Source organism: Palaemon carinicauda, chromosome 8, assembly GCF_036898095.1.
Source record: "Palaemon carinicauda isolate YSFRI2023 chromosome 8, ASM3689809v2, whole genome shotgun sequence".
NCBI classification, from domain to species: domain Eukaryota; kingdom Metazoa; phylum Arthropoda; class Malacostraca; order Decapoda; family Palaemonidae; genus Palaemon; species Palaemon carinicauda.
The window spans coordinates 153,768,024-153,788,161 of NC_090732.1; the positions used below are offsets into that span (position 1 = coordinate 153,768,024).

General features: G+C 45.1%; 1 protein-coding gene across 1 annotated transcript in view; it reads right to left on the reverse strand.

Annotated features, from left to right (window-relative positions):
- Positions 1–12,663, reverse strand: part of AP-2mu (adaptor protein complex 2, mu subunit) — a 60,173-nt gene extending 47,510 nt beyond the window's left edge. Inside the window, exon 1 of the mRNA XM_068379175.1 lies at positions 12,511–12,663. The gene's annotated coding sequence lies outside the window, so the exon portion shown is untranslated. The remainder of the gene's footprint in view (positions 1–12,510) is intronic.
- Positions 12,664–20,138: the final 7,475 nt, after the last annotated feature.

The following is a 20,138-nucleotide window of genomic DNA, read 5'->3' on the forward strand; positions in this document are numbered from 1 at the left end:
CGGCTGGGACCTTCGGGTGGAACCTCTCGGTCACCGCATCACAACATTTCAAGATCGAGTTTGCCCACAAGTTCGAAACTTGGTGGGCCAGAAACTCGATGGTACGTGTGCCTGAGAGGAGGAAGGTCTCCAGGGCCTTCCTGGTTCTTTCCTTGGAAAGATCCTCGGAACGCAACAGGATGCCCAGAGACCCTAACCAGACATCCAGCCATGAAGTGGCCTGCATGGCACACTTTACGACTTTCTCCTGACTCAGGATCTCCGTTGCCGAGAATGTCACCTGCAGGTTGGAGAGCCTCTCAAGAGAGACTCCCCTGGTGAGCTCTTCCATGGAGTGGTGAAGAGGAAGAGCTAAAAAAAGGCTCCTCCATGATCTCGAAGTACCTCCTCTGTTGGACACGACGAGGTGGGAGGAGCTTGTTACCAGCAGAGGAACGACTGGAGGAGACGAGTTCCGCGAGCTGGCCCTCGACCTTATCTCTGGCACTCTTCACCCCTTGGGACCAAGGCAAAGCCGCGCTGGCCTTAGAGGGTTTTTGAGTGCCGTAGACTTGGTCCAGGACCGTATCCTTGCCTTCACGAGGGGCGGTCTCAGGGTCCTTGAACTTGTTGAGATGTCTCATCAAAGTCAGGACCTGCCAGAAGGCGTGCTCTGAATCATGCTGCTCTCCTCCTGGTGAGTTGGCAGCAAAGTCTCCTGTCCCCAGCTGCTCTACTTGGGGGGACACGTGGACGTTCTCCTGGGGTCTCTCTGGCTCTGGTCGAATCCTTGAAGAAAACTTCGGGATGGTCTTCGGGTCCTTTGGTTTCCTTCTAGGAGGGATGCAGGACTCCAGCAAATAAGCCCGATGACTTTTCTCCTCCCCAATACGCGACGATTCTCCTACTCGAGGTGGGGTCTCTCCCATTGGTGCGGTGGGGGAAGGCCTCACCTCAGTAGATTCTCCTGAGGACGGAAAAGCTTCGTCCACAGGAGAAGGAGAGAATGTCTGAGGGGGGGAAGGAGCCTTCCTTACGGGCTTCTTGGGAGCCAGTTTGACCCTAGGAGAAGTCACCACGAACTCTACTCCTCTCTTCCTCTTCAGTGGGGACGCTGGTTTGAGGCCCAAATCAGCGAAGGCGGGCTTAACAGCATGGACGACAGCTCTGATAAGGGACCCAAACCAAGGCTGACGACTGACGGAAGCAGTGTCAGAGACTCCCACTGGAGGGAAGGGGAACGGGCGATCCTTAGGAGTAGACACCACAGGGCCTGCCTGAAAAGATGAAGAAGAATGGTGCCTAGACCTCTCTGAAAACTTCCCCTCCTCCTACAAGCGCGCTGTCCTGCGCTTGCGGGGGGGGGGGGGGGGGGGGGGGGGGAGGTCGGGGGGGTCATGAAGATGATAACCTAGTTGTGGGCGCTCCTGGAGACTCGCTCGGCTGCTCGCGCTGCGAAACCTGTTGAGAATCGCATTTGGTGTCACGCTGGCACTCGCGCGATGGACAAATCGTGGGATCGCTTACGGGCAAACGTTCGCGCGCCGAGATGAAGGCGTGGGAGCGCGTGCAGGCAAGGGGGCGCAGGCGAGGGGGCGTGCGGGCGAAGGGGCGCGTGGGCGCGGGCGAGGGTGCGCGTGGGCGCGCGGGCGAGGGTGCGCGTGGGCGCGCGGGCGAGGGTGCGCGGGCGAGGGTGCGCGCGGGCGAGGGTGCGCGGGCGAGGGTGCGCGCGGGCGAGGGTGCGCGGGCGAGGGTGCGCGGGCGAGGGTGCGCGCGGGCAAGGGTGTGCGTGGGTGCGCGCGGCCGCAGGGGCGAGCGATGGGCGCTGGAGAGTGTCGGCGCGCTGGAGAGCGTCGGCGCACTGGCAAGCGCAGGCGAGCGACAGCGCGTAGGACGATCGTGCTCTGGCGAGATAGAGCGTGGGCGCGTAGGAGACCTTTGGCGCGCAGGATTGGGTGCGCGCGGGCGTGCTGAATGATGCTTGCGCGCAGGCAACAGATCGCGCGGGCGCGCAGGCAACAGATCGCGCGGGCGCGCAGGCAACAGATCGCGCGGGCGCGCAGGCAACAGATCGCGCGGGCGCGCAGGCAACAGATCGCGCGGGCGCGCAGGCAACAGATCGCGCGGGCGCGCAGGCAACAGATCGCGCGGGCGCGCAGGCAACAGATCGCGCGGGCGCGCAGGCAACAGATCGCGCGGGCGCGCAGGAGATCGCTGGCGCGTGGTCAGGAGCAAGCGTCTGGGGCGCAGGGCCAACAGGAGTAGAGAGCGTACCAGGGGCTGCTCGTGGGCGCATGCAGGAGACTTTCCGTGAGCGCGCGGGCATGTAGCGTCTCGTCCAGCTCTGGAAGGGCGCGAAGGCGAGTGCGCACGATGGCACGCAGGCGAGGGCTAACGCGTAGGCGAGCTCCGAGGGCGCGCAGGTGATTGCGGGCGAGGAGGAGAAGGAGGCATCTTCTTGCCTGTGCCCAGATCCGGGGATCGTGGGGGCGCGGGTGAACGAGGGCGCGCAGGTGCGTGCTGACACGCAGGAGATCGTGGGCACCTGGCGCATGGCAGGAACAGGGCGCGCAGATGTGCGCTGGCGAGTAGGTGAACGCTGGTGCACAGGAGAACGCCGGCGCGTGGGCTAGCGCTTGCGAGCAGGAGAGCGCTGGCGAACAGGAGCACGGTGACGAGCAGGAGAGCACTGACGAGATGACTCTGCCTCTGCTGCAGGAGCTCGCTGGAGCGCAGGAAAGTCCTCAGTAACAGCAGGAGCGCGCTCCAACATGGGCACGCAGGTGAAACCTGGCGCTGAAGAGACTTGCTCACATTGTGAGACAAGTCCTTCTGCCCCGAAGGGACCAGAGGCCGTTGGAAAACGGGGTGCGTGGGCGCCCACAGCGCGTCAGCTTCCAGGAACAGAGAAGGCAGGTCCACAGGTCTGGCAAGCATTGGAGATCGCGAACGATCTGCAGAGAGGTCCAGGGATGCAGCTGCAACAGTCAGCTCACGTCGAGGAGGAACCTCTGCGGGGGACATCGAGGGTGAAGAACCGAAGAGGCGCCTCCTAACCCCCTTGTAGGGAGAAGGAAGGCCTCTACGGCGGAGAGGAGGGCGAGCCTTGCGGCGAAGACGACCTCTAGGAGCAGGCACACCATCGTCGGTCCTCCGAAGAGGAGTCTCTGTCAGTGAACTCCCCCGAGGGGGAGAATCACCCGCAGGAGAGAGCGTTGGACTCAGCTCCTCCCTCGAAGGATGTTCGGAGGGGGGAACTGAGCCTTCAGCTACATCAGCAACCAAGGCAGGGGTTTGATCCGACCCGTCGAAAGCCTCTGCCACAACAACGTCGACGATAGACAGGATCTACCTCTGCTATCACCGGCGACTGTTTGACAGCTGCTCCCAACCGGATCAAGTCAAACAGGGCTTCCCTAGAGGGTGAACCCTTAAGCCCCAAGGAAGCCCAAAGCTGCAATAAATCATCATTAGTAACAGAGTTATCAATATCCTACCCCCGGAGGAGGAGCTGCCTCGCTATGTGAGGCAACTCCCTCTCCCGAACCCCGAGGTTGGTCAACAAAAGAATGGCCTACGCTACCACTTGCCGGCCTCTCACGAGAGACCGATCGAGTGGGAGCTTCAGAGGAGGTTCGGGCAGCGGAAGAAGAGTCCTTGCAACTTTCCTTCTTCAAGGCAACCCTTGAAGGAGAAAGATCCCGCTTAGACTTCGTCTTCCGTCGCCGGGAAAACCTCTCCCACTGGGAGGTAGACCACTCCCTGCACTCACTACAAACATAGTCTCTATCACACCGTTGACCTCTGCAGTACGGACACAAGGTGTGAGGGTCCGTCTCGACCACCGACATGAACGTCCCACAAGGGCGGTCGGGTAAGCCAGGGAATTTCCGCATGATAGAGGTAGAGGCCAACTTCAGAACACACACTGAAAGAAAAAGCAAAAAAGATTAAGGCTGTCAAAATGTGAGGGTGAGGTAGACACGTCTGACCATCACCCAAGCCAAAAGTGAAATGAATCAGTTCAACGGTGTCTGAGGGGGGAGGGGTAGCTAGCTACCCCTCCCCTACCCCCTCGCTAACTAGCGAGGGGGTAGTAAACCCTCGTTAAAAATCTAATGGTTCTTCATTTCAGCTACGCCGAAAGTAATACTGTACCCCATGTAAATAGCGTGGTTTGTATTTCGGTTACGGAACAATTAGGCTTTACGACTTCAAGGATGACCCTAAAAGCAAAGAATCCCTTTTTGGCATCTTCCTCCTGCCATACACTACCCACTGGGAAGGTGACCACTTCTGACAATCAGCACAAGGGAAGTCCTGAATGCAGGACTGTCCTCAGCAGACAGGGGCACAAAACGTAAGGATCCATATCCCCGCCACTCATTAAAGTGCCGCATTTACTATCAGACATCCCCTGACATTTCCGCACGCATTCTCACTGAAGTAACGAAATCACCAACACGGGATAAGGAAAAGAAAAAATTAGAAAGTATGCCAAAACTCTACCCAACGAGAACTTCTGTCCTCACTGAAAGCTGCCATCACAGTAACAACTCTGTGAGCAAGCAGGGAGGCAGGGCTTTTCCACTCCCAGTCGATAACTACCGACCATCTGTTTACACATAAAATTTTAAATGCTGTTAATTCCAGGTTTGCTGTTATCTCTCCTATATAAAGGTCCAAGGTTTGTATACATACTAAAACAAAGAGAAAGTTTTGTTTTAAAAAATCCCCATAATTATTAATTGACTGTAATTCCTATACTGCAGTATTTTAGTTTCCCTCTCGGTAATTACAACAACTTTTTTCTATTTTTTGGTTATCGGCTGCAAATGCATAGTTGCCAAGATATTGTAAGATGCAGAAATTATCTATTTCATTTGTTACATATGCAGCCATATTTGAAATGAAAATCTTTACTTTTCAAAGGTATAGTATTTAGTCTATTCTGCCCTCTGTTTTCTTTCTATTGTGACATTTCCCCTTCATCAAAAGTGTTTCAATTAACTAATCACAAGATTAATTTTATATTTTGTCTGCTATGCAGTTGTATTTTTGTAAAATTTCAGGAGACTTGAATTTCTCTTTTGTGTAGTAAGCACTGAAAAGAATAAGTTCGAGTCGATTCCCTAGTTTTGCATCTTAGTATTATGGTTTGAAAAGTGTAGTACGCCCTGGAAAGAATAAGTGCAATTCTATTCCCTGGTTTGGATCCTAGTATTATGGTTTAAAGTTATGAAAATAACGATTACCCTTATTTATTTGCATGCCAGGATTATTACAGAGGTAAATTATGAAAATATACTGTACAGTAGTAACATTTCAGATGATATTCAAGATCACGTAAGTTCATTTTAGTGCGTTTAAGCTAGGTATCCTAACTCGAGATAATGCATGCTAGTTTACATTAACTATTTTTCCAACATATAGTTGAGAAGCGGCTCAAATCAAAGAATCTGAATTTGCTTAGCATTCTTTGCCTAGATGCTTTTGAAAGGCTTAAGAGTGGTTTTCCCCATATTCCATTGGAGACTTTGCCAATGAAATAACCTTCTTGGAATTAGTCTTGATTTTGCAAGTTAATCAAGGAACCTTGATCCTGAAGAATCGCCTAAACATTGTCTGTATTTGAGGCATAATTCCTTTGTCTCTGCCTAGATCACCCAATTGTCTAAGTAAGCTATGATCTGAACTCCTTGCATTATTCTTTCGTCTCCCCCCAGATCAGCTAAGCGTCTATGTAAGCTATGATCTGAACTCCTCGCAACCATAGGAGTTTGATTACTACCTTTAATATTGTAAATATTCTTGGGGCGATATTGAAGACAAATGGAATTGCTTTGAACCTGTAAACCCCCTCCCTTACCAAAACTCCAGGTACGGTCGGACATGCAAGATGGTAGCACCTGACATGTTTGTCGACATGAGACAGGTAAAAGATCACTCTTCTCTCTGGAGAGTTTATTTGGTACGCTCAATAGTCTGCTCTAGAATTTTAGAAACCTGCACCTTTCTATGACTAATTTTAGTTTTTTGCTAACAAGGGAGTACAGTATTGTTCCAGGGTCCTAACCTGATGAAAATTGTGGTGAGGTGGTGGTTTCAAAATCCATGATTGACAGAGACCCCTCGAGAATATATTCTGCATCCACTGAAAGAACATCCACTGTTCACAAAAATGACAGAGACTACCCTTATCCCAAAACCCCTCATTAATGAGACCCTCTGCCTCAATGTACTTTACCAGCTCCTCTGTTTCCCTTGGATGACTTCCAATGGTCTCCCCTTGTTCGAAACACAACGTTTTACTGGTCATTGGATAGGGTCTCACCTTAGGAGTGCTGTCTGTTCCTCTGGAGGAAACTTCAGTGTAGGTCGAGGCTTGGGGGGGAGAAAAGAAAAGAAGAAGAAGAGGCTAGCCCCTTTGCAGATTGCTTTTGAGCCTGCTGCTGGATCTTATAGGCAGCAGATTTATGAAACTAAGCATTCTCCTTTTTAGGAAGGGCCAAAAACCTTTCCTCCATTTCTCTGGAAGTTGAGTGGCCATTATCTCTGCACTGGCTTTGGCCACTAAGGCTTGGGGGGAACAGGGCTTGAAAAGCTGAATATTATACAAAAATTCCTACTCCAGATAAAATGCTGCCAGCACATTTTTGGCATTGTAAAGGAAATGTGGCAAAGATCAGCTACTACCAATGACATTCGTACAAGCTTTGCATAGAACCCACGAATCTTGCTTAACAGTTAAACCTGAAATGGATCCAGGTACCAAACCCAATCATAGTAAGCCTCAAGATGATCAGATTCAGAGTAGGAAGAATAGCTCTCACACCCTAAGGTAATGAAAATGGTTCTTAATGGGTTCAGAGAACTGAATTTCTACCAAACAAGGAAAGTAGAAGTTGGAAGGGCCAAGAAATGCAGAATCTATCCCCAGGTGTAGGCATGCAAATAACTGAGGAATACAAGTGCGAGGAGATTTGCCTTGCGGAGAAAGAACACAATTGGAATGTTCTTGTGATGACGATACACAAGGGGAAAGTGCACAAGGAAAACACTGGACTCACGAATGGAAGATTTCATAGCTTGTATGAGTGATAAAAACAATCATAGGTTCCTCTTCAACCAGTATCATGTACTAGGAAAACTGGAATGAACCAGATCCGCGTACCGAAAATCCTTCCCAATACGTAACTTCTCACCTTGTACATTCTCAGTTCATACCATTCCTCCCACACGTACGCGGGGAGAGATCACTCAGGGGTGTTCTCGTCACTCGGCTAGGCCATTAATCAGCCGTAAGGAGTAGTTATGTTCCCAGTGCATACTATCCCTCCCATGCATACATGGGAAAAAAAGGGTGAGAGGTGTTCTCATCATTCTGCTGAGCGAGAGAAGACTGATAACATAGTGACTGGTCACACCAAAATTGTTCAAGCAGTGACATAGTAAATGGAAACCAAAGGTAATCTGGAGCATAGCAATTGGGTGATAGTAGGGGTAGACTATCGCGCCTGAACAATCGTGTGCATGGATGATTGTGGGCTTAGACGATCATGTCTGTGAAATTGGTGTGCAACAATGTTTGAGTGCATAGAAGTTTGTATTCATGTAAGCGGCTGCTAATAAGTATATAATCATACATGTGGCTGCTCAAATGTAGACGATCATGTATGTACTGTGGCTGCTTATGCATGTGGACGATCATGTTTGTAAATGATCATGTATGAGGAATCTCATGCATGTAGATGATCATGGCATAAACAATTATGGGCACAAATGATAGTGCATGTGGGAACAATCTCGCGAGTGGAGGTATTGTATTCAGAAAACAATACCTCTAATAGATCTCTCAAGTCAGCCTTTGAAGTTTGTACACATGTAGAAGGATTCACCAAAGCAGCCAGGTAACGTCCATGGCAGGAGAGGGACGAGAGCAAGGCTTTTCATCCTGACCAACAAAGACCGTGCCTCCTCTCACAAGACTTGGCACCAAGCAGGGTGTGAGCCATTATACATTGTACCTCAAGGCCTTCCCGTGGTGGTCAGGTTTTGACAGCATTACTCGTCCCACAAAACCATGAATAGGAACCAGACCTACACTCCAGAGTCAGACTGATCGCTTGTCCTGTGCTCAGCGACTTCTCCCTTGACAACTCTCAGCCCTCACTACTCCTGGCAAGAGATCAAGCACAGGTAAAACGTGTGAAAACAACTTAACTAAGTACATAGTATTGTGAGTACCAATGTTTCTACCGCTTTGGAACAACTCTCACCACTCGCTCAAGACGGGAGGTTCCAAGTACATGTACTGTACAGAATTCTCTCCCCTACAGAGAAAGAAACAGTAAGAGTTATATGCACATAACTCTCATCAATTGGATTTCCTGTACTTCTCTGAAAACGTCTGCTACTTATTCTTCTCCAGAGGTTGCAGTGAAGATGAGGTAGAGGAGAAGGAAAAGCTTAAGTTCATCTCCTATTGAGTTGCACAGGCCGATGACGATGCTCTTAGAGAGAAAAAGCCAAAACAGCACAGCCAGGTGGTATGGCCTTAGTGCCTTCCGGATCATAACACACAGAAAGAACGAAGAAGGGCGACGATGCCTCTCCCTTTACACTCGGCAGCGGAGTAACTTCTCCATCCGTGATATCCAAGGAAAACCAACTTCTCTAGGATCTCATTGTTGTCATCATCGTACAGGCACACACAATTGGGATAAAACAGCAACAGACATGCTACCCAACAGGAACAAGTACAGGATGTTGGATAAGGGGCAGGTAGCACAGAATGACACAATTACAGTTACTGTATCAGGAAACACTACATATCCTTGCTTCTTCCATTAAAATCCATCAAATACAAGTGTCTGCAAGACCATCTATTCACTCAGAGAAAAAAGTAAAAGATTATAACTGCCAGGTAAGAAAGCCGAGACGTACATCTGTAATCTCTGATAGCAGAAGTCAAAGTGAAGGTTAAGTTAACTGGCAGAACCTACACCCCAGCTGCTGCTACTACTACTACTACTACTACTACTACTACTACATTGGAAGTTTAAACAGCTGTTCCAGCTTCACAAAAGTCATACTAAAGGTCAATGGTTTGTATTACAGTACATGAAGTAACAAACAGGGATACAACGTAGTCTACAGTTACCAACCTAACCTAAGACGCCAGTCTTTACCTACCAGGATGGGGTTATGCTCACCCTGTGACCCACCGAGGGATCCATGTCCTTCCCACCTGAGGACTTGTGTCCTTCCCAGCCCCTACGATAGGTCCTATCTCTGTGTTGGCCTCCCTTTTCAGGCGTATCTCTTATATGAGTTGTCCTTATAACTTGAAAAGTACAACTTTCCAACAGTAACTGACATCGATATCATTCAAAACTACCTATAAATATAGCAGTCACAGTAGTACCTCGGTTTCCAGCAACTTTGGATACGAGCAAGCATAAGTGTACAAATTTGAATTTGGGGAAGAGTATTGCATTGCCCTGAAAATACGAACAAGAATATCCCATAATGCACAGAAAGCAATCATGCGGTGGACATACACCACCCACACAGTATCCACGCCGTGTTCACCCAAAAAAGGTTTCAGCAGGGTGAGCTGCAACTCTTATTTACCAACTATAAAATGGCTCCTTTCAAAGCCATTTTAACGAAAAGGTAAAAACAATCTTCTCTATGTAAATTGCACTCGCAACCCATGATACTACAGTACATCTCTTATTTCTTCATAAGGGAAGTGGACATATATTGGGCATGATCGCAGAGGTGAGTTCCTCTATACTAAGCGTCATGATAGAAGGGTTTCAAAATTCCAAAGCTAGCGTCTCATAGTGAAGGTAGGTGATTGACCAAAAAAAAAAAAAAATAAGGGTTGCGTGAGCAAACCAGCTCCGACTGCCCACTTGGAAGGCGATTGGATAAATAAATAATATTAGTACAGTACAGTACTGTACTTTAATTCCTAGATGAACAGGATCAATAACTTAGGGGAGCTTTCTGTATTGCTACAATGACATATTTGTCAGCTTTTTTTTTTTTTATCAATTTACAGCATACAAGTACTCTATCTGTATTTCTACAATGGTATATTTGTCAGCTTTTTTCTATCAATTTACAGCATACAAGTATCTGTATTCCTAGAGTGACATATTTGTCAGCTTTTTTCTATCAATTTACAGCATACAAGTACTTATTTTAAGTTCCCAGATGTAATTTTAGAACACCCACTCCATTTACTCTTTAGTTCTATCTTAAACACCACGTGGGTTGGATGTCCTATAATACAGTGGGTGATCAAGTTTTTTTTACAGTGAACAATCAAACTTCCGCCCTCTCAAACTTAAGGTAGGGAATAATGTAAATATACCTACTTATGATACTTTAACAGTGACCCACGGGGATGTACCAATTGCCAGAACAGTAGAGTAGTACTGTAAAATATTTTAATAAATGGTCATTATCTTTATGAGAAATACGATATGAAACTAGTTTTACGAAATATGATTTAGCGTCACTTCACCAGGTATGCAAAATCATTTGGGTAGCAAACACAGGGTTATGACAGTCTGGTAAATATACGATACTATAAGTACTAGCGAAGCTAAAATTCGCTATAAGAAATGGAAGAGTGCTGGTTAGTTTGGTATTTTTCTCTATATGTTTAATAGGGGCTGGGGCACGATAACTTGCGTATCGGTCTATTAAAATGTGAAGTCTAACTCTCACTTCAAGACCATTATTTACATCTGGGACACTGATGTTGAGTAACTGCGCATGCGTTGCTTGCACTCGCTTTGGCCAGCTTTTCTGTTGTTTGTATGACGTAATCATTACCTGGCTTTTTTAACCAATTAGGAGCTTCCAAATATTTATGCCCAAGTTCCAGGATGGTGTTTTTCAACATCCATTTTTTCTCACTTTTCCCCTCAATTTTAATTAAACCACCATCACATAAAGACATCTCCAAGAGGGAACTTACAAACAATCCATTACGAGATTTAGTGTAACTTCATCTATGTCGGCAATTAATTAAGATAGAAACGCTCTCCGTTCAGTATATGGCTATCGTTACACATCTGCAAGTAAAAAACAACCCCAAAATAATGACCCACCGATATTTTGAGCGCAGCTAAACATTACCGCTTTCCAGTACATACGGAGCTTGCAATTTTTATTTTTTCACGAGTAAAGCAAGCGCACAGCGAAGCAAAAATCATTATATGGACGTGAAGTGAATCATAGATAATTATGATACTTTAATTTTCTGCCACTTAAATGTACCATATATTTTTCCAACTGATTATCTTGTGTTTATTTTGCATTTCTGACCATTGTTATTGCTGCAAATCACTCTTTCTTTTGACATTACCAGACCAAAAAAAATCCCGGTTTCCTACTGGGGTCCCCCATAATTGTCTTTAAATAATGGGATCCAAAAACTCATAAACAGGTGGTTTGCTCCAATAATCATGGTCAGAAATGCATAAAACACAGGATGACGAGTAGGAAAAATATATGGTTCATTTATTTGGCTAGAAATTAAAGTACAGTATCATATATTTACCCTTAGTCTTAAGGTAAGATTACGGCAGTCTAAGGCAAGTAGGTAAGGTTACACCAGTCTAAGGGGGAAGTAGGTAAGGATACAGCATTCTAAGGGGGAAGTAGGTAAAGATACGACAGTCTAATCAGGGGTAGGTGAGGATACAGCAATCTAAGGGGAGTAGCGGGGGGGCGTAGCGTCCGGTAGGCAAGGATACGACTTCTAAGTTAGGTGGAGATGGTTAGGTTAGCTAGAGTTTTGGTGTTCATTTCCCTTTTAAAATGATTTTTCAGCCTTAAATTTTAAAATTATGGTACTTTGATGCCACTTACATAAACCATATATTTTTCCAACTGATTATCGTGTGTTTATTATGCCTTTATGACCATTATTATTGCAGAAAATTACTTTTAGGGAGCCTTTGCATATCAGCGGCCAGTTCCTCACAGGTTAATTAGAAATAGACATCAACTAAACTAAACTTTCCCCCCTAACCTAACCTACAAGCCATGTCCTTACCTACTTACTTAACTGGGGCAAACACCCCTGCAACCCCCCTTACTCTGTTAGACATAATAATACATACAGATGGCCGCTATCCGACATACACCCCGAAAGGAAACTTTTGATAATAGTAATAAATTAACAAAGAAATTTTAGCCCTACGGAGCCGTTAACAGGCATGACCAAAACCTGTAGGGTATAGGGCAAAATTTGGGTATTATTGTACTGTAATTCAGACTAGTCCAAGTATTAAAGCTCCCTAGCCAGATTAAAGTACAACCTGCCGTTTAAGAATTTCCTCCTCGAATACCTGTCATCTACTCAGCTGGTCCAGACTAGCCTATGCATATTACTAACTTTCACTCTTTAAATATTAATCAAATGTACCTTATTTGAGTTCTTACACAAATTATAACATACCAATGCTTAAATTATCATTCTAAATAACGAAAAGTTGCACAAACCTCTGAAAATAACGTCACACAAAATACGTCACGCCGACGACATCATCCAGAATCGAGGGGCGTTTCAGAGATCAATTGCCGTCAGCGTCAGCCTAGAACCATAACATTCACAGATGAATCCACGTAAACTTTTTCAATCTGTCATTTAAGTAAAATTATTCAATTAAATTTTGCAATATCGTATGTTTGTAAAATATTGAAAAAAATATATGCATAACAAATATCCTAGTACTAACGGCATAAATAGCTTTGATAATCATTACATGAAGGACTCGTCATAGGGACTGCTAAATTATCCTAAATAGCTCTTCCTGTATACAGTAGACCACTATAAATCAAGCAGCATGTACCGTACATAGTAAAGTATATCTTTTAGGTTTATATTGTAGCTACTATTTAAATGAAAATCTATACATCCAGGAAATGGTAGTTGGTTATTTTCAGCTACAAATCAATACAAATACGGCCAATGTAAACAAAAGCACAAACTTATCTACCAACTATGCTCAGATCAAGCCTCACACATTGTTTTAAATAGTATGATAGGATGCGTTCATATGATCCCAATAGGTCTACACACACAATATATATATATATATATATATATATATATATATATATATATATATATATATATATATATATATATATATATATATATATATATATATATATATATATATATATATATATATATATATATGTATATATATACACACACACACACACACACACACACACACACACATATATATATATATATATATATATATATATATATATATATATATATATATATATATATATATATATATATATATATATATATATATATATTAATGTAGCTTACACACAGACATACATGCACAATCACATATACCCATATATAAGATTTACAGATGACATGGTGCTATTTAGTGAATCATGGGAGACATGGCAAAAGATAATAGAAGATTCGAACAGAAAAAAGTAGAAATGTAAGACTGAAAATGAATACGAGTAAAACTAGGATAACGTCCAATGAAAATGCAGAGAAACAATAAATAGGGATTATGGATGAATCTTTGGAGATTCTTAATATATAGCCTATATGTAGGCTACTTGGGTCAGACAGTAAGTGTTTCCCAAGGACATGAGACCGAAATTAAAAGAAGGATAAGCATGGTATGGAAGGTTTTGGCAAAAAAGTGAGGTTAGAAAATTAAAATGCCACTATCTCTTAAAAGAAAAGTATTTTAACAAAATGGTCCTATTAATATTGGCTTATGCATCAGAAACTTTGAGCCTTACTAAAATCTTAAAATATAAGCTAGTTACAACTCAAATGACCGTGGAAAGAATAATGATGGGAATAACACTAACAGAGAGAAGAAGCAACATGGATACGAGAGCAAATTAAAGTAGAGGATTTTTAACATCATGTCAGAAAAAGAAATGGACATAAAATGAGAATGACAAATAATATGTGAACATTAAGAATAACAGAATGGGTCCCTAGAGATGGCAAAAGAAGCAGAGGAAAGAATAAAAAGACGATGGATTGACGAGCTAAGAAAATCTGCTGGTATAGATTGGCATAGGAAGACCATAAGTCAGTTGAATCGTGCCTTAGGTACTAGCCTTGCCAGCTACATGCCGGCGGTAACTACTGTGTATGTATATACAGTAGACAGTTTATCTGTAGTATAGAGCATACTGCAAACAGAAAACTATGGTATAAAAGTATACAGTAGTTAAATTTTCCAACCTACTCTGTGTGCCAGGCGCAGTCTATTGTTGAGACCTCACAGGATTGGGAAAGGAATTCCCCTCCTATATACTGATAGATAATCAGTTGTTAATGACCCTCATTATTAATCCTTTTGGAAGTGAGTGTTAGTTACACTTTTCTATCCTTATAGACTAGACTCTTCCACCGGGCCTCCTGGGGAGGATAACCCTAGGGTTAATTTTGAGGGAGGTCACAGCAATTGGCTTGGCGGGAAACACACGTATGTGTCTTTCCTAATTCATTTCTAGCTTACCTATCCTAAGCTATATGCAATAAAATAAAATTAAAATATCATTATAATATTTATTAGTTTATCTAGTGAGATAGACTACTTTATACTCATTTTATTTTCCTCTCTTTATAGGAGGACCATGTGACGTGCGGCAGCGTCTTCTGCAACGTGCGTAGCAGGGACTTCTGCGGCCACCTGGAGTGTAGGACACACTCCCGTTGTTCCATCACTAAGGGACCTCTCAGATACTGGGACCCCCAGGTATATACTGTGTGCAAAGACTTGGTTTATGGGGCTTTTGAGAATCCCAAGACAGCGGAGTCAAGGGATGCAGCTCGGAACAAGCTGCGAAGATGGGTTCGTGGCTTCCAGAAGAATGCCACAGGGCCTTACCTCCCGAGTGAGCATATGAGAGCCTGTCTATTCCCCAATGCATCTGCGGATGCGGTCATTCCTCAGCCTCACCTTGAGATCCCTTGCATCCAGATAGCCGTGGATACGGATGTCTCGGATGCGATGAAGGACATTCATCTAGATGAGAGGGTGTCAGAGGTGTCAGAGGACACCGAAAAGGAACTTCTCGTGGAAGGTCAAGATGAGGAGTCAACATTGGCTCCAGAGACGAAGAGGATGAAGTTGAAACAGTCTCTGTTTCGTCGGTTCCTGCCCCAGAACTGGTGGCCTCTACGTCCTCCGCTCCTCAACCTGGAAAGTCGGACGACACCCTGTCGGCCATCAAAGCTAGGATGGAGATGTTTGAGAAGAAGAGCGAACAAAGAGAAGCTGCGCTAAGGAAGGAGATTCTTCAGCTTGCAGCAAACCGTGGGTCTCAGAGGAGACTCAACGTAAAGGATCTTCCCTCGTGCTCTGAGGTAAACCCGTGGAGGCCTGCCGAGTACATGCCAATTACGATCGGTAAGATCTTTGTTTCAGAGAAGCTGGGAGCTGTCCCTATCGAGGGCATTGACTTCTGCCCCAGCTTTGAGTCCTATACAGACTGCTTCGTTCGTCTAAAGGCGGAACCTGTATCCAAGGAGGAGACAGAGCCTAAGGAGGTCATAGTGCTTGACCATACGAAGGCTCAGGCTTTGCTAGCCAACAGTTTGAAGGCCAGGGGCTTCACCAATTCTAAGATGCTGGCCCTGAGCAAGAAACATCCCTCTTTTCTTGCTCCAGCAACTATGGCCCTCTCCTTTGCGGAAAAATGGTTTAAGGCAGTGGAAGCTGGGAAACCTTGCCCTACACTGGAGGAGTGTCAACCCCTTTCCCTAGCGTTGCCAAAGGATCACAAGGACTGGAAGGATATTCAGCTTACCTTCTCAGTCGAGAAGTTGGAGGCTGATATCGCTGGACGTCAGTTTAGCAAAACCCTCCCCAAGTTGTCTGAGTTTCTCCTGCGTAGGCAACAGGATACAAAGGAGAGGCTTGCTGCCTCCCTGTCCCTCCAGGTGACCCTGGAGGCAATGGCCAGTGAACAGAGATCCCCAGTTATGTTCATGGTCATAGCCAAAACATACTTGGCAACCCTAACGAAAGACTTCTATAGCATTGTTAGGTCAAGAAGGGCTTGTAGAGAGTTCGTGTTTGCCTCGGCTGCGGTCAAACACGAACCCAGGAAGTTGATATCTTCCAATATCTGGGGAGAAGACCTATTCCCAAACGAATTGGTCAAAGAAATAGTCGACATGGCCGCCACGGAGAATAAAAATTTTCTCCAGAAGTGGGGCTTGTCAGCTAAGAGGAAGTCTTCTCCGGATGAGGGTCCCCAACTGAAACGGAAGACAAAGAGGCCAAGAGTGCCATCTCGCCCTGCTAGACAACAACAACAACTTCCCATGACCGCAGTGTCACAGTTGGTGGCACAGCCCCAACTCACCTACCAGATGGTACCCCAGCAGGTGGTGACTCAGTCACCAGCCTTTACTCCCGCCTATGAGAGGCAGACAACCACCTTTCGCCCTAAAGGTAGGGGGTCAGGTAGAGATTCCTCTAGGTGTCCCTCGAGTAGAAGAGGGGGTTAGGGAGCACGCGGTCAAGGAGGCAAGCCCTCCAGAAACCAGATGCAATGAGATGCTTCCGGTAAGAGGAAGACTCCGACTCTTACGGGATCGTTGGACCTTCGATCCCTGGGCCCACAGCTTAATCAAGAACGGACTAGATTGGAGCTTGAAGACAGCTCCACCATCTTTTCCTCAATTCTTCCAACGCTCCACCCCCGTTCTGGAAGAATACAACCGGGAGCTCTTGAGCAAATTCCAAGGAAGGCTGTTTTGTGTTCCCAAGAAGGACTCAGACAAACTCAGAGTCATTCTGGATTTGTCGCCACTCAACAAGTCTATCGAGAACGACAAGTTCAAGATGCTAACCCTTCAACACATAAGGGCCCTGTTGCCCAAAAGGGTATAAACAGTCTCCATAGACATGGCAGATGCCTATTGGCACATTCCAATCAATCGCCAACTCTCCTCCTACCTAGGATTCAGGTTACAAAAAAGAAAGTACGCTTTTTGAGCCATGCTCTTCGGGCTAAACATAGCCCCAAGGATCTACCCGAAGCTTGCAGAAGCAGTCGTTCAACAACTACGCCTACAAGGGGTCCAGGTGGTATCCTATCTGGACGATTGCCCGGTGTGGGCAGCATCCAAGACGAAATGTATGCAAGCATCCAAGAAAGTGATCCAGTTCCTGGAACATCTAGGATTGAAGATCAGCACCAAAAAGTCTCGACTATCTCCAGCTCAGAAGTTTCAATGGTTAGGCATACATTGGGACTTACAGTCACATCGCCTCTCCATTCCATTAAAGAAGAGGAGAGAGATAGCGGGATCTGTCAAGAGACTTCTAAAATCCAACAGGATTTCAAGACGCCAACAGGAGAGAGTGCTGGGCTCCCTTCAGTTTGCATCAGCAACAGACCCAGTGCTAAGAGCACAGTTAAAAGATGCATCAGGAGTCTGGAGAAGATACGCATCAAACGCTCGAAGAGATCTAAGAAGACCAATACCGAGTCGACTACGATCACTTCTCATGCTATGGTCGGAGGCCAGGAACTTCAAGAGGTCAACACCTCTGCAACCACCTCCACCCTCAGTCATCATCCACACGGATGCATCATCAGAAGGATGGGGAGGTCACTCTCATCAACGGAAAGTTCAAGGAACTTGGTCCTCTCTATTCAAGACCTTCCATATCAACATTTTGGAGGCCATGGCAGTCTTCCTCACACTGAAGAGATTATTCCCTTGCCCTTCAGTCCATATAAGACTAATTCTAGACAGCGAGGTGGTAATGAGATGTCTGAATCGTCAAGGCTCGATATCACCTCAACTCAACCAAGTGATGTTGGCCATCTTCCGTTTAGCGGAAAAGAAGAGATGGCATTTATCAGCAGTTCACCTTCAAGGGTTCCGCAATGTGACAGCGGACGCTCTATCCAGGATAGCGGCGATAGAGTCAGAATGGTCCCTAGAAGCAAGATCATTCTCCTTCATCTTACATCAAGTCCTGGAACTGCAGATCGACCTCTTCGCGACGAGCGACAACAAGAAACTTCCTCGATACGTGGCCCCGTACAAGGACCCTCTAACGGAAGCAGTGGATGCCATGTCCCTCGACTGGAACAAATGGACCAGGATTTATCTGTTCCCTCCATCCAACATGCTGATGAAGGTTCTCAACAACCTGAGATCTTTTCAAGGAACAGCAGCCCTAGTGGCTCCCAAGTGGCCCCTGAGCAACTGATTCACGTTAATATTGGAATTACAGCCGAGGCTGATTCCCCTGCTGGACCCAGTTCTGTCTCAACAAGTACAGAAGTCGACTATCTTCGCTTCATTACAGAAAACCCAAGACCTTCATCTTATGATATTCTCTCCCTAGGAATAAAGAAAGGGTTTGGGATCTCGAAAGAGAGTATAGACTTCTCAGAGGAATATAAGTCAAAATCTACCAGAAGGCAATACGAGTCATCCTGGAAGAAATGGGTGGCCTTTGTCAAGGCAAGAAACCCAAAGGAAATCTCGACGGATTTCTACTTATCTTTCTTTATTCACCTTCATGAAGAAGGTTTAGTAGCCAATACGATAACTATGTGTAAATCTGCCTTGACTAGACCCTTGCTTTATGGTTTCCAAGTAGACTTGTCTAATGAGATTTTTAACAAAATCCCTAAGGCCTGTGCTAGGCTCAGGCCTGCAGCACGTCCAAGGCCCATCTCATTGTCTTTGAATAAGGTACTACATTTCACTTCAAGCTTGGACAATGATAATTGCTCTTTGAAAGATTTGACTCAAAAAGTTATATTCTTGTTTGCTCTAGCCTCGGGGGCTAGAGTTAGTGAGATAGTGGCCTTTCTAGGGAAGAGGGCCATATCCAGTTTGTTAAAACGGGAGAGCTAAATCTCTTTCCCAACCCAACGTTTCTTGCCAAGAATGAGCTACCCAAAGAGGTGAGGTCCCTGGAGAATCTGCCCTCTGAAGGAAGATGTCTCTCTGTGTCCAGTAGAGAGTCTAAAGGTCTATCTTTGCAGAACTTCAGACTTCAGGGGAGGACAGCTCTTTAAAGGAGAAACATCAGGTTCAAACTTATCCCTAAAGCAACTAAGGGCGAAGATCACCTACTTCATTCGCAGAGTGGATCCTGACAGTACACCCACAGGTCATTATCCTAGGAAAATCGCTTCTTCGTTAAATTTCTTCCAGCTCATGGATTTCGAGAGCCTTCGCTCATTTACTGGATGGAAGTCATCCAGAGTGTTTTTCAAACACTACGTGAAGCAAGTGCAAGAATTAAAATGTTTCGTGGTGGTGGCAGGTAGTGTACTAAAACCTGTCACTTAGTGCTGCGAGGAATAATGAATTATGTGGGACTGTAATTCTGAGGGTGTACATGTGGGCACATGATAGTGCAACATGGTAAGTGAAAATGTCATCAAGGTGACATTATGGACTGTTCCAGTGTACAAAGGTGATGAAACATAGACTGAACACTAAGTGCAGTGTGTTTTTTACACAAGTTTAAATAGACAGAACTCTCAGAAAGACATTAGAAAATTTATAAGATTTTCATTGGAGTGGCAAAACATTTTGTTTTCAGATAAAACAAGTATTTCTGATTTATTCTGTATTGTCTATGTTGGAAAATTTTATTTCACTTGCATTCTTATATTATTATGAAATGTATGCTGAATTTCTATTTATTGACTGACAATAAATGATTAACTGTTTCGTGCGTCTTATTTCACCCTAAACATTTTTAATTAAGTTATGTGTGAGCATTCCTTTCATTCCTTATTATTCTGCATAATAATATTGAGCAAAGGTAGTAACTTTGTTCCTATATGAAAACAAACCTTTCTAGCTAGACTTAACTTGTTTCGATACAAGATACAAACTTGTCTTTTGCAGTATATAACTGATATACCTCAGATGCTATGGTGGCTGACATGAACTCGTGTTCATTTATAAATACAAACTTTGGCTAAAGGCATACAGTGAGACCTGTATGCCCTTTTGATTGCTAGGTAGGTCATATGAAATATGCATACTTCAAGACTTTTTCCCGAGTCCGGTTTGACTCTTCCCTGTAAGGGGCAGGAAGCACTAACATAGTTTATGATTAGATGAA